Source organism: Triturus cristatus, chromosome 8, assembly GCF_964204655.1.
Source record: "Triturus cristatus chromosome 8, aTriCri1.1, whole genome shotgun sequence".
In the NCBI taxonomy this organism is placed as follows: Eukaryota; Metazoa; Chordata; class Amphibia; order Caudata; family Salamandridae; genus Triturus; species Triturus cristatus.
In genome coordinates this window covers 772005567-772018167 of record NC_140591.1, presented here as the reverse complement: position 1 = coordinate 772018167, position 12601 = coordinate 772005567, and positions in this window count along the sequence as shown.

The following is a 12601-nucleotide window of genomic DNA, read 5'->3' as shown; positions in this document are numbered from 1 at the left end:
CGGGCCACATTCTTATCCACTGGAACCCCCGTGGCCGGTCTAGACAAGGTGCCCATCAAGACGTCAGTTAATGCCTCATTGAACTTGTCGCTGGCTGAAGTACTTCAGTGAGGAGATTAGTCTTGAGGGTCACAGTAGGCAGGTCAAGGTCAAGGGCCTCAGCTGCTCTACGGAGCACCACAGTGTATGTGGCGCCCTCCTCCATAGCTGCAGCAGGAGGAGAAAGAAAACCAGGGTCAAAAGAGAGGTCAAGGCCACCGGCATCCTCTAGCTCTTCTGTCCATTCCTGTTCTGACCTGCACTGCCGTGCGAGAGGGTCCTCAGACCCCTCCCAGTCGTCCCCTTCCTCCACTTCCTATGGAACATGCTGCGGTGGTGGGAGAACCCGGGGAATACAAATGGTCGAACGACACCGGGTACGGCGCCGGTCGACGCCTGTCTGGCTCCGTGTCCCAATTAGGGCCCCAACCAGGAGCAAAATTGTCTGGGAACCCGGGCAAGGGCGGTAGTGGATCGGATGGAGCCCACTGCGGTGCCGGGATCGGAGCCGCGGGCGGCGCCGTAGCTGGTGCCATCGGCAGAGGTCCCTGTGGTGCCGAAGCCACCGGCAGCGGAGCTGTCAGATAGGCTGGGCCCTCATCTGGGACCGTGGGGCCCGAAGGGGCACCGGCGGGAGCCCGAGGCCTGAAGAGGTGGTCCATGGCTGCAAGAAAATCTTGCATCTGGGCAGGAGTCGCCGACGAACTCAGGTAAGGTGGGTAGGCCGCCGGACTCAGGCTCCAAAGGAGCCGTGGGTGTGGTACCCTCAGCCCCCTCGTCCGCGTCCGCAGACCGACGAGGGGACGTCGGAGAGCGGAAACGCTTCTTCGACTTCTTCTTATGACGTCTCTTACCCAAATCCGAGTGGGAAGACTTCGACCCCGGGGAGCGATGACGATGGCTCCGCGAGCGATGACGATGGCTCCGCGAGCGATTCCTCGAGCGACCCCTGGACCTCGAACGGCGCGGAGACGACGGCCGGGCCTCCAGTAGCTTACGGGACCGCTCCCGCAAGGCCTTCGGAGCCATGGGCAGACAGTCGGCACATGACCGGGAGTCATGGTCGCTCTCCAGACAGTAGAGACAGATGCCATGGGGGTCGGCCACCGACATCGTACAGCGACAGGCCCCGCAGGATTTAAATCCAGGCTTTAAATCCAGACATCCCTACGTGGCACCAGGAGTCAAAGACTCAAAAATGGAAGACAGAAAGTCTCAAAAGTTTAGTCAAAAATTGACTAGGTTACGTGCTCTAACCGGATCTGCGCTTGCTGGCGTGGAAAAAGAAACAACTGACATCAGCGCGCATGGGTGGCGCCTAAGTAGTCTCTGTGACGTCATCTCGGCGCTTATGACGCTAGCGACGGACGCGGAGCTGCACAACGCCACCTTCCGACGCACAGAGGTACTGCTGACAAAAACTTTCCGGATCCAGTCTGACGCCTGAGGATATTATAAGGTAAGGAATCTATCACTAACGTGTCTCTTTCAGATCCTCCTCTACACCAGGATGCCCTTGCAGGTGATGGTGTGCCTTACAAATACACATAACAGTCCAGCTCAGTGACCTTTAGTGGTCTTAAGAGCAAAACTGAAAAGGGGCTCAAAGGCACTCATGGAGAAAGCCCTCAAGGAAACGTCAATGTCTCTTGAAGAGTGTTGTGAGCTAAACTAAAGAACAGATAAAAAGTTTATAGACAGCTAATTAAGTATCAGCATGCTATAGTGTCTATGAATAACGACAGTGATTCAACCCATCTAGTGTGTTGTAATATACAAGAAGTTGAATTCTATTTTCCATACAATTTACCACAGTGGTTTCTATTCAGAAGCAAAATTGGAGGGGAGGAGTCCCAGAAAGTGTAGGCCAAGGCTACATTGACAATAAGGAGGAAAATAGATTTTTTTTACACTGAAATCGATACAACTTATCCAACCTTTTAACCTCTAGATAGTTTTTGAAGCTGAAGTGCTTAGACTGGGGCCGAGTCAGAAACCTGTGGCGAGTTGGGGAAAATCCTGTCACGCACCGGAGTGGGCTTGGGTCCCTTGGCGCTGTGGACTCCTTGCTGGCTGTGGCGTCTCCCTCCCGCCGTCGCCTGCCTTCCGCCGCGACCGCTGTGTGGGGGGAGCACCCGACGAAGACTACATTACCCAGGATCCCCTGCTAACGGAAGCAGGAAACACGCTTTCAGCGCGCCCGGAGGCGCTACATAACGGACCCTGCCCCCCGCGACGCGGGAAGCGCGCGGGCAGCGCCGGGAGAAGCCCGGGACAAGGGCGGGACCGTCTGTGGCCGTCCGGGGCCGAAGGAGGCCGGGCTGGGCCACCCCTCTAAGGCAAGTGACTACGCCATATTTGACATTCCCTTGTACAACATCACCATTTGCTCTGATTATATTCACTTCACGGAATTGACTTACCTATGCAAGCTTGCAATACGTATTACCCTGTGAGTTGGCTGGCCAAAAGTTTGTTAGAGAGACTTCCGACTCTATCAGTGGACATTTACTGAATGGTGCTCAAGTAGTTGTAGGTTTGCTTGGTACTTTCTCCAATCTCTACTAGCAGAAGTTCATTGACACGTTTGGCACATGAGTGTAGTTAAATCGAGATAGTGTAATAAGAGGATAGACGCTGGATTCTTGTCTTTGCGTGTGATCCAATTTAGAACTTACTACTCACTGTGTTGTATTTGTGGTGACAGCTTAAGTAATATGTCTTGAGGCGCTGGGCGCCTAGGTTGGCCACAGACAGCTAAGCAATAAGGGCTCTGATTTTAATCGGGACCCTTAGTGTCAATTTATGGCAAAGAAATATTCGACTATGGATAACTACCTTGTGAAAGTAGTAAGCCAAATTAATAAGGATAGAAGGAAGTCACTGGGCCGTGAAAATACTACTTCCACCAATTCAGGCACTCTGAGTATCAGTGGTAATACTATTATAAATACTGTGACGCCTAATGTCCCAGCGACTGAGTGTTTGTTAACAGAGTTTACGGCGCTTCCTGAGTCTCCTGTAGTCTTAGAGCGTCCTGTACCTATGCCTGTAGACTCTAATACCACACCCCTGAACCTTCTGGAAGAAACTAGAATTGTCTCTCTTTCCGAATGCTCCCCAAAAAAAAGGGTTGTAAGGGAGTGCAGGAAAACGAAATCAAACAGAGGTGGGGCACAGCAAAAATCGAACTGCCAAGTCACCACAAAATACCCCTTTACCCAAAAGGGGACTATGACTGATAACTGTGGTAATGATATATTTTCACCAGACACTATGTCCTGTATTATTAAGGCCTTTGAGGACAAATTAGAGGCAGTGGTAAAACCACTAGTTGAAAAAATAGATAGATTATCCGCAGAAGTGCTCAGACTAGGTGGCTCCCTATCCTCATTGATTAACACTCAGACCAATCCGCAGGGTGGTTCAAATGAGCAAGTGGATATAAATGCTCAAGGCCCGTCTAAGGAGAACATCCCCCCATCTAATTCTACCCTAAGCAATCATTTGCCAGACAAAATAATTGCCCTGGACTCTGATACATCCCCCTCAGGCTGGACAATGGTTCAAGCAAAGAAAACCCGCTCTATTAATTTACCCCCTCAATGCGAACCATATGTTGTAGTACTTACAAATGTGCCACCCCTAGATTCTATGCAGTCCAAGGTGCAAAATGAAACACACGACTGTCTTAAACGGAAAACAGTCTCCTGGCTACACCACAACTGTGGGTTCCCTGTCAACTATTCGGAACAGATTCTATCAACCAGACGGGTCCCCTGGATTGGGAGTGCCAGGAAAGCTTGTAAAGGAGATTGCATAATAATCAATTTTAAACATCCTCAACACGTGGCGACCGTACTACTTAGAGCAGCATCATTGGTACCAACAGAGAATAGTGTGGGTGCACATCCGCTAGGCTATTTTTACCAGCACCTAGCAAGGGGTAAGCAGATTACCACTCCGAGCATACCTCAAAATGTTTTCCAAGGTTTACCATTCCAGATTAATATGAATAATAGGTACTTGGCACTAAGCTCCTTGGATTCGAATGATTGACTAACTCCACCCCCTGCGCCAGATAGGGAAACCAAGCTAACAACTCAAGGTGGAAATATGTTTTTGTCCATTGTGGAAGCTAGTGATGAAATTGCCCAATTAGGGGTGGGGGTCCCCATGGTAATTATTGATAGCTTGGGCGAGAAGAGACAATCTGGTATTAGGCAGACCAAGGATGGGGGTCCAACCATCGCGAACTCACCGCCGCATGGAAATAATGTATCACATAATATTGCGGACGGTGTAGCTGAATTTACTTCTGTTAGTTTAATATCATGGAATATAGCAGGGATATCAAGGAATATGCAGGATGAGGGATGGTGCTCCTACATTGAAAACTCTGATATTATTCTTCTCCAGGAGACATGGGCCACAGATACACCACATAGACTGGGTTATAAAACTTTTAGTCGGGGCGCAGTGCCATCCGCGAGAGGAAGAGCATCTGGCGGTTTGGTGATTTGGATAAGGGTTACTTTGGAGGCTGAAATCACATTACTGCCGATTGATTCCCTAGATATAATGGGATTAAGAATGGTGACTAAGGGGAAAGAAACAATATATTTAATAAATGTTTACAATAGACCGTATCCCCATAGCAAAGATTCACAGGTGATAACCTATCTCGACTCGTTTTTAAATACCTTAAGTCCAAGTAAGCAGGTAATTGTTGGTGGAGATTTCAACTGCCAATATGAGCCGATATTGGGCTTGGATACCTTATTTGAGGAACAGGATATAGCTAATAATGTCCTTTCTGTAGAGTCCAATAATATGGTAAAAAATTCAAGAGCAGCTATGCAGATTTTACAAATTACTGTAAACCATGAATTAAGGGCGTGTAATGGCCGTTTTAAGTCAGATAGACCAGCGGCCCCAACTTTTGGTAGGGGGAACTATAGGTCTCATATAGATTTCTTAATGGCTTCCATGAATCTATGGTACTTAATAAAAGATTTTAATATAGACCATAGAACAGAGAGCGACCACTTCCCCCTCCATTTATGGTTACATCCAGAACCTTTCGTACAAAAAATAAATATGACAGATATATTAAATGTCCCAGCAGGAGATCACCAGGTCTCCAATAATAGACGTGCTATTAGGTGGCCCCACATTCTGGACAAAGACGAAACGATGTTAAATATATATAATTCATTTGCTGACGTATTGGAGGGAAGTCATATGCTTGTTCTAGGTACCCAGGATGTCCTTAACTTACACTATAAACTTGTAGATGCACTGACTCCCCATCTAAGCAAAAGCTACAAAAAGGATCTGAGTCAGAAAGATAATAACCCAGCGACGACAAATCCTTGGTATAATAAAGACTGTCGCAAGGCTAAAAGTGATCTGATTCAGGCTGTAAAAGTAAAGGACGCTCAGGGAATTAAAGACAGTAGACTAGTATATAAAAAGACACTGTCCCAAGCAAAAAAAACCTGGGATGATGTTCTTTGGGATGACCTTTTGATTGCAGCTCACCAGAAAGAACAGGCCACATTTTGGAACTTAATTTCCAAAGGAAATAAAAAAGGCAGTTCATCTAGGGATATATATCTTGATGAAGAAACCTGGTGTAAGCACTTCTCTAAATTATACTGCAACACAAATGAGGAGATGGCCATGGATGATATCGAGACAAATAGATTACTTGATAATAATACCCGTATACATTTTAGCCATGAAGAAACTGTTGAGGCACTCCTGGCCATTAAATCGGGTAAAGCACCAGGCCCTGACAAAATCCCCGGTGACTTGCTAAAGCACGATGTAGGAATTTGGGGACCCTATATAAATTTTTTATGTAACTCTATAGTGGCTGGGACACCAATCCCTAATTCATGGAAAGGGGCTGAAATTGTAACAATTTTTAAGAAAGGGGATCGCTATGATCCAGCAAATTACCGCCCCATTAGTTTAATTGATCTTTTACAAAAAACTTTCGCCAGACATATTTTAAATAGACTTTTACTGTGGATAAAAGGGGAACAGATTTTAACTAAATACCAAGCAGGATTCAGGCTAAAAACCAGCACAGTAGACCAAGTATTTAGATTTATGTGTATTTGCTGGAAATATATTAATATAAGAAAGGGAAGTTTGTACGTAGCATTTATCGATTTAAGGGCTGCCTTCGACCTTGTACCCCGTAAATTACTTTGGTCCACTCTCAAAGACATTGCAGTCCCTAGTGAGCTACTCAGGGAAATAATTAGACTCCACACAGGAAATTATGCTAGGGTTAGATGGGGGAAGGGAGGAGAAATCTCAAAAGAGATCCCTGTGAATCGGGGTGTGCGCCAAGGGTGTGTGCTGGCGCCCACCCTCTTCTCCTTATATGTTAACAATATACCCAATTATCTTAAAGATTGCAAACATGATTCCCCGAAATTAGCAGAGGAGGTAGTCACTGCATTGCTCTTTGCTGACGACACAATCCTCATCTCGCAAACCCCGCAAGGTTTACAAAACCTAGTAAACACCTTTAACAATTACTGTGTGGAAAAGGGACTAGAAATTAATTCATCTAAAACAAAGTATATGTCCATAAATCCTCAGAAATCCTTTAGAAAGAATTTGGCCTTAAATAACCAGAAGCTGGAATATGTTGAGAGCTTTAATTACCTGGGCATTATGCTAGACAGTATATCCAATTGGAAAGGGCAATTGGAAAAAAGTAATTTAATTCTAAAACAAAATTCAATGCCCATCCTAAAGGTGCACGGCAGTAGCCAATCTAAATCAATCACGCCGGCACTTGAATTATTTAAAGCAAAGGCCCAATCAGCAGCACTTTATGGTGCCGAAGTCTGGGGTTATTCCTGCAACAATACTTTTAGGAAGGAAGAGAATAACTTTATACGCAGGTTACTCAAATTACCAGTAAGAACACCGATAATCCCAGTCTTTCTGGATATTAATCTTAAGAGAACTGATCATCAAGCTACACTAAGGCCTCTACTCTATTGGATTAGATTATGGACAACCCCTGAGTTGAGCGATTACAAGAACGAATTGCTAGAAATAATTAGGATCGACGAATATAAAAGTATCCCCTGGTTAAAACACATCTCCCAGTGGTTCAAAAAGCTTGGGTTTACACATCTTTGGGAAAACCCCCAGAATATGTTACCATCTTCAAAAAACCTTTTGAAATCTGCTTTTTGGACATATGTAAAGAACGAAGTATCCACTAATACTACACTGGGTACATTGTCACAGAAATTCTTATCTGTAAAGGATACCCCTATATTTGAACAATTCATGGATGAGATAAGACCACCACTAGCTAAAACACTGTATCTTCAATACCGATATGGAGTTTTACAGATAGCTGCAAATACTAGTAGCTGGAGGGGCAACGAAGACGAAAGTGGTTTGTGCACCCTTTGCGTACAAAAAGCAATAGAAAATGATGCCCATATACTGTTTTTCTGCCCAGCTTACAAAAAACCAAGAATTCGATGGATTAAACCCCTGTGTATAAATCTGGGGTTTAGGCTTTTCAAAGAGGCAGAACGTACATTCAAAGCAAATACTTCACAACTAATAGTCTTTGGTCTAAGTAGATTCCTATTCAATGTATATCTTATAAGGAATAAGAAAGGATACAATTTTTAACACTTAAAGACTGGTTAGCGAATGTACTTGGTTGGTTTGATACTATGAATTTTACTTTTTCCCTTTGCAAAATGTATTTTAATGATCTTTTTTATATTATCTGGCTTTTTAACTATTTATATGTTTTTAGCATAGCTGTGATAGAATTGAATGTGATTGACCCCCATCATATTGCCTGGAACTTTGGACTATGTACTATGTTTTCTTTTTTAACCTATGTATGCTGCTTTTATGACAAAATAAGTCGAAATAAAGCTGAATTGAATTGAATTGAATTGAATTGAATTGAGAAAAGTGCTGAGAAATAAAGCACTGATGAAACTCTAGAATAAAATTGTTCAAGATGTAAAAACCTTTGAGTCAATTAGCATTCCCATATAATTTATCATTTTTAAAACCTGGTAAAGATGCTAAAGAATTGACTGCCATGCCTATTGACAAATATCACTATTAAAATCAGTTTATGAGGAGGGGGAGTCAAGATGGCCGCCTGAGTCAACGCACCCTCTTGTCGCTCCGACCACATAAATCACTCAGACCCCCCCCCCTCGGTCCCTGATTGGCCGCATACACAGTGCATAGGAGCACAAGTCATGGGTGTCCCCGACTGGCACCCGCTTGGTAGACTTTGAACAGCTGGGGCCATGATCGGCAGCTATGAGAGGCGGAGCGATGCTGGGAGCTTTTTCCTTGGGTCCTGTAGGAACCCAGCCCTGCTGGGCCATGGTGGACCGAGGAGGCGAGGCTGCTGGAAGGCACTTGGACGCGAGCAGTGGCCAGCTCATGACAGGAGGGCAGTGGCCGGGCCGTGCTGGACCCCACAGGGGAGCGGGCCCCATAGGACATTAGCGGCATGAGAGTGGGCCTTAGCAGTGAGTAGGCGGACCGCTCTAGCCTCGCTCCAGGAGCAACGTGGAGGCCGATAGAAATGTGAAGATCCGCAGGATGACCTCTGGCATGCTGTGAGGGCCATAACTAGATTTGGGCCACTGTGCTGAGGAAGCCACTGCAGAGGGGGGGCTCCTACCAGCCTGCTGCCGAGCCTATATCGTACCCCAAACTAGGCTGGGTTCTAATTGGGGCCACGACCAATGGGGACCTTAATAGCATATTCTGTAGTCCACAGGGACATGAATAAAACTCCGGATGCCACTCAAGACAAGGAACAATTTGGGGACCACCTCGAAACAACCACACACGATAGAGGAAGGGATTGTAAAGATGGCAAAAAAGCATGATGCTTTTACTGACTGGCCCTAGCCCGGAGAGAGCGAGCTGCCCTCCACACTGGAACTTAAGCAAGTAATCCTGAAAGGATATAGGGCGATTATGGAAAAGATTGATGGGGTGGCAATTACTGTAGCAGTGCTGCGTCAGGACATACACAAAATGTGAGACCTAGTCAAGGAGATGGACACCAGAGCAGATGATGCCACAGTGATTCTGATAACACACTCCTGCCAGTTGGGCACATACAGTGAAAGGAAGATAAATTGGCAAATTTGGAGGAAAGGTCAAGACACAATAATGTCTGCATATTGTGTTTACCAGAGGGGACAGGGACCTCCCCTGTGGAACAATATCCGGAGAAGTGGTTGCCCTCTTCTTACCGACCCTGGAAGTATCAAAAGGAGTACAAGTCGAAAGAGCCCACAGGACACCAAGCAGGAAGCTGACACTGAGAGCGCTGCCATGGATGATCATGGCCAGAACGCTGCGATAGAAGGACAAATTGAGAATCTTGACGGCTGCCCTCCAGCAGGGCTTAATTGAGTGCAATGAAAATAAAGTCTCTTTCTATCCTGAGTATGGTATTGTGACCCAGAAGAAGAGGAAACCCTTTGAAAAAGGAACTCAGAGACCTCGGCTTTACCTATGCACTGCTTCACCCGGTGCGGCTCAGGATAGACATACAAGGGAATCAAAACTTATTTGATTATGCAGAGGATGCTATGCAATTTGTAGACAGTATTTCACAGGTGACCCTTTACCGGGAGCCACTGGACCTGCACACTATGAGGGAATTTTTCTGGAGTGTTTTGTTGGGGAAGGGCAGATGTGGAATGCGTCACCTGTGGAGGCCAGGTTGGGGTTGGCCACACATGAGGTGGGTGGGGACTGGGTACAGTTGATTCTTAGTGGAGGAGCTCACACACTCAGTAAGCATAGAGGACACAAACACAAGGTCCTGGAGTGCAGTGGCGTGTAACACACACATATAGGAGTGAAAGCACTGTCATGAACCATTAAGAGAAACCACAATCCCATCAAGCAACAAAGAATATGGTCATATGTCAAAAAGCAACTGGTGCATATTGTAATGATGCAAGAAACGCATTTGCAACCCGGGGAGCATATGAAACTTCCAGCCAAATGGGGGAAACCTTATTGTAGACTAGTTTCATATCGTCTGCACGTGGGGTCATTATCTGGATTGATGCCTGGATTTCCCTAAAATAGATGCATCATTCAGAGACTTTGATAGCAGATATGTGGAGATTGAAGAGGAGATCTGCAAGAAGTCCACAGTACTTCTATTTTGTTTTTAACAGAGTTTTATATAGCTCGAACTTGACCCGGTATCCGGTATCAGAGCGCTTTACATAGCACCAGTTGCGTTACATGAGGACACATTCATTTTTGTTAGGCACGGGGAGATTAAGTGATTTTCCCAGAATCACAGGATGTTCATTGCAGAGAGTAGAACCTGGTTCTCCAGATTCGAGGTCGACCGCCCTAGCCATTAGGCCAACTCCTCTCTCCACTCTCCTCGCTCTACTTAAAGCTTATATGCCAAATATTGATACCCCAGACTTCTTTGAGGGGATAGTGCGTTTACTGACGCCCTATGTTCATTGTGATATCCTTTGGATGGGTGATTGGAACTGCGTCCTTGACAGAACGCTAGACATCTCAAGGGCTACAGTTGACCATTGTGTAGGTCCTCGAGGGCGCTGATAATTGGCTTGGACACATTGAACCTAGTGGAGCTCTGGAGAACCTAACATGATCAGACACAGGGGTACTCTTTCTACAAGCCACCACTTGCCATGTTTTCTAGGTTCAAATTTGTATTTACACATCCAGAGCAGGTGGTGGACTTTGCAGTGTTTCAATATTTGTATTGCACATTATCTGATCAAGCACTGATGGCAGTGGAACTGCTGGGGTGCGCATATGTGGCACCAATCCCACATTGGCACTTTCAAACCCAAGCACTACATGATCAAGTGTTTAGAGAAGACATTAGAGAGGCATTCAGGGAGTACTTCTCCATTAACACAGGATCGGTGGACTCTGCTCGAATGCTGGGGGAAGCATTGAAAGGGGCCATGCGGTGCAAATGCATGAGTACGACCAACGAGGTGCGGAAGTCCTTGGGGAACAAAATAGTCAGATTGAAAAACATATAGTGGAAATAGATAGGCAGGCCCCACACACTGCTGACATATGGGAAACAAAACAGCACCTATAGGAGGAAATGGAAGAGGCAAGGGAAACATGACTACAGAATTTAAGGGAAAAGCTGGGCGCCTATTAGCATGGCTCGTGGAGAGGGCAGTAATACAGTTGTGGCCCTCAAAGATGCGGGGGATGGCCCTCACAGTGGAGGGTGACATCTTTTAGTGCTTTGCGGAATTCTACTCTGCGCTGTATGGAACCCAGGGACAGATTGATGGGAGAGTATCACAGATCAGCTGGAGGAGGCAGCTCTACCCAGGGTAGACGCAAACATGTGTACCTATTGAATGCACTGATTGATGAAGTGGAAATTAGGTGGGCAATCAAAAATATAGAATGGAGAAGTCAGCCAGAAATGACAGGTCACCAATTGAATTTTATCAAATGTATGCAGACCTTTTAAGGGCCCCCTTGCTAGCCATGTACAGGAAGCAATGGATACCAGTATCCTCCCAGCCTCACTATGGGAAGCATATACAGTGGTACTGCCTAAACCGGGGAGGGATCTCTCAGATTGTGAATCATATAGGCTGTTATCTAGGATAAATGTCATTGCCAAGATACTGGGGAAGATTCTGACTGGCCACCTAGCGGAAGCGGTAGAAGCAATTGTACACACGGATCAGGGTGGACTTTTGGGAGGACGTACGGCCTTCACCAATATCCGGAAGGCATTTCTTCTACTAGAGCAGGCCACAGAACAAGGTACACTGGCTAGCTTGGATGCCTGCAAGGCATTTGACACAGTGGACTGGACATTAAAGAGATGCACACTGCAGCTGTCTGATCTGGGGTCAGACTTCCTGCGATGGGTATATCTGCTGTACAGTGGCAACAGGGCAAGAGTGAAGTATGGCCATAGAATAGCGGATAATTGGGCGGTGGAAAGAGGAAAGAGATGGGGTGCCCCCTGTCTCCACTGATATTCGCTCTGGTATTAGATACGCTCTAGACATGGGGAGGATGGCATACTGGTGGGTCCCAGACGCAAGATCATCTTCTTATACAAAGATGATAGTTTATTGACCATCAGGAATACATGTGGCTCGCTCTAGAAGATACAATCAGGGAGGTCGAGTGTCACTCGGCTTTCCAGCTCAATACTGACAAATAAGTTCTATACCCTATTAATGTACACCTTGCACATGGAGAGGACCTTCCCAGTATATGGCTCCAGATGACTCTTGCTTGTACTTGGCCATATATTTGAGCTCTGTCACAGAAGTCTTTGATTACAATGTGGGTGCACTCCTGACTGACCTGAAGCGTAGTGTGTGTAGATGGTTGAGGTTCCCGATGTCACTGATGGGGTGAATAGCGATAAGTAAAATGATCATGCTACGCAAGGGCCTGTATATCTTGCAACATATGTCAATGCACATACCAGATGCTTCTGCAGCTGGGACAAACTGATTAG